The sequence below is a fragment of the Gossypium arboreum genome, chromosome 12, assembly GCF_025698485.1.
Source record: "Gossypium arboreum isolate Shixiya-1 chromosome 12, ASM2569848v2, whole genome shotgun sequence".
NCBI lineage: Eukaryota > Viridiplantae > Streptophyta > Magnoliopsida > Malvales > Malvaceae > Gossypium > Gossypium arboreum.
In genome coordinates this window covers 72,214,946-72,218,152 of record NC_069081.1, presented here as the reverse complement: position 1 = coordinate 72,218,152, position 3,207 = coordinate 72,214,946, and the positions used below count along the sequence as shown (strand labels likewise).

Sequence of the window (3,207 nt, the reverse complement as noted above, 5' to 3'; positions counted from 1 at the left end):
GTGTTACTATATGGGTTATTTTGGGATTGAGGGTTATTGTTATCCATATATTGGACTTGTTCCTCCTTGATGCTAGGGTTGAAGGGTTGATACTCTGTGCATTCTCCTCCTCCATTCGTTTCGCACCTCATTACTAGATGTACCTGAGTAGAACCAAGTAAACCATCAATCTTTTTATTTAGAAGTTCTACCTGATTTGACAGCATAGTAACCGAATCGACGTTATAAATGCCTGCTATTTTAGTTGGTTTAGTCCTCATGACTTGCCACTGATAGTTATTCAGTGACATCTCATCTATAAACTCATAGGCATCTTCAGATGTTTTATTATTGATGGTTCCACCAGCAGCTGCATCAACCATTTGTCGAGTCGAAAGATTCAGGCCATTATGGAACATTTGAACCTGTAGCCAAAGCGATAACCCATGGTGAGGGCACCTTCTCAGTAATTCTTTGTATCTTTCCCATGCATCGTAAAGAGTTTCTAAGTCCATCTACACAAATGAAGAGATATCATTACGTAATTTAGCCGTTTTAGCCGGCGAAAAATATTTTTATAGAAACTTTTTGGTCATTTGTTCCCAAGTAGTGATTGACCCTCGTGATAATGAGTTCAACCACTGTTTAGCATTGTTCCTCAATAAAAAAGGGAATAACCGAAGACGAATGGCATCGTCAGAAACACCATTAATTTTAAATGTATCGCATAGTTCTAAGAAGTTTTTAAGTAAGCATTGGGATCCTCATTCTACAAACCATCAAACCGAACAAATTGTTGTATCATTTGAATAGTGTTAGGTTTTAGTTCAAAAGTTTTTGCAGCTACAACAGGTCTAACTATGCTCGATTCAGTTCCTGTTAAAGAAGGTTTAGCATAATCGTACATAGTGCGTGGAGTAGGATTTTGATTAACCGCAATTGTAGGAAGTAGCTGATTGTCTTGGTTTTCAGCCATCTCTTCGGTTGGGAGTTGAGTATCGTCCTCTTGCTCGTTCTCTATGTATTTTAAGCTTCACCTTATTTTTCTTTGGTTTCTGCGAACTGTATGATCGATTTCTTTGTCAAAAAGTAGTGATCCTGACGGGTTTCTTCTAGTCATAAACTATAAAAACCTACCAAGAGAAAGAAAAAAGTAAATTAATAAATAATAATAATAATAAATAAAATAAAATAAAATTGAAAGAAAAATAAATGGCTAAATTAATAAAAATTGAGCGTTCCTAATATCTTAGTTCCCCGGCAACGGCGCCAAAAACTTGATCGCGTGATTTCGTGATAGGTTTTAAATATTTATAATTAATCATTCTTGAAACTAACTATTATCACGATGTAGGCAAGTGTACCTATCGAATAGTAGTAGAGTTTTAGCAAGACCAGATTGTCGAACCCAAAAGAACTAAAAGTACTAGTAATGACTGTCTTTTTATTATCTAGCCTAAGAATAAAGAAGTTTTTGTTTTAACTGATTAATTATCTAAACTAAGAATTCACAGAGAATAGAATTGGGGAATTGCTTTTGGGAAAATCAATTGAATTAAGACAATACTTAAGGAAAAATCCACCTAGACTGTACTTATTACTCTGGCTACGAATCAGACGATTTATTCATTTAACTTGTCCCGTAGAGATCCCTAAGTTATGTTATTATCCCTATTCAAGACTAATAACGTCTAATCCCTAGAATGAATAATTGAGACCTTTCTCTAATTAACACACTAGGGTTGCATTAACTCGATCTATGGATCCCCTTATTAGGTTTCACCCTAATCTGGCAAAATCTTGTCACCCTATGTCTAGGCGCGCAAAGAACTCCGCTTAATTATGATAAATGTACTCTTAGACAAGGTCTATTCCTCTTGTGAATAAGAGCTTATCTTGAATCAGTATCCTGGGATATCAAAACAAGAATTAAGATCACATAATTAAGAACAAGTTAAATATTTATCATACAGTTCAGAAAATAATAACAAGATTCGTCTTAGGTTTCATTCCCTTTAGGTATTTAGGGGTTTTAGTTCATAACTAAATAAGAAAACATCTTAGAATAATAAAGAATAAAAAACATAAAGAAAACCCAAAACTCCTGAAGGGGAAATTGAGGAGAGATCTTCAGTCTTGATGGTGAATCCAGCTTCTGAGATGGATCAATCGGCTTCCTTGGAGTAATTCCTTACTCCCTATTCTGTGTCCCTCTCTTCTTCTTCCTCTAGGGTGTATTTATAGGCTTTGAAATGCCTAAGAGTCCTTAAAATTAGCCTTTTCCGAATTGGACTCAACTTGGGCTCGGCAGGGACACGCCCATGTGCGATTACTTCAAGCCGTGCTCGAGCCTGCCAAATTGACCCTACCATATGGTTTGCCCATGTGAGGAGGTCCAGGCCATGTTGATTTCGTACTTTGGCTCATTTTCTCTGTTTTTGGCCTGTTTCTCATTCCTTTCGCTCTCCTATGCTCTCCTAAGTATAAAACATGAAATTAAAGAATTAGGAGCATTGAATTCACCAATTCTAATGGGAAATCATCCATAAAATGCGTTAAACATGGCGTAAAAATATGTATAAATTACGGTTTATCAATATGAAAGGATATAATCATGTTGTGAGTGGTACAGGTTCGTACTTGAAACTCGTGAGATATGAGCTTAGTTATGATGCCTTAATGGTAAGGATGAAATTGAGTAAGTTATATCTATGAGAATGATTGTGGGGACAATCTTGAAATCTTTGGCTTATACTTGTACTGTGTAAATATGTAGTAAATCTACCATTTTTAAATAAAAAATGTTGTGCTAGTTTATAATATGCTATGTATTTAAAGATGCATGGTTGATGTTGTTTCTTATTTGAATGCAACTTACTAAGCTTTATGCTTACTCCTTTTCCTTTCCATTTTCTTATAGTATTGCCAAGCCAACTCGAGGATCAAAGGACGTCGAAGGCTAGATCACACTATCAATCAGAATATTTGGTATAGTTAGATTTATTATTTTAAGTATTGCATGTATAGGGACTTGGTCTTTTTTCCTAAGTTTCATATTGTTTGAACCAAATATTTTGGCTTGTCATGAAGGTTGATTCATTTTGTATAAGGTCATGGATGATGGCTAATATTTATTATTGCTAAATGCATTTGATGAGGATTTCCATGGATGTTGTTATTGCATGGCTTGTATTGACAAGTAAGAGATGTTATATGTGATAGAAAATA

The 3,207-nt window shown here is 35.0% G+C and overlaps 1 non-coding gene across 1 annotated transcript; it reads left to right on the top strand.

Moving 5' to 3' along the window:
* The first annotated feature begins 420 nt into the window (after window positions 1-420).
* Window positions 421-527, top strand: LOC128285796 (small nucleolar RNA R71). Its single transcript, XR_008276345.1, has one exon. It is a non-coding gene; the product is annotated as a small nucleolar RNA R71 (small nucleolar RNA).
* The last annotated feature ends 2,680 nt before the right edge of the window (window positions 528-3,207 follow it).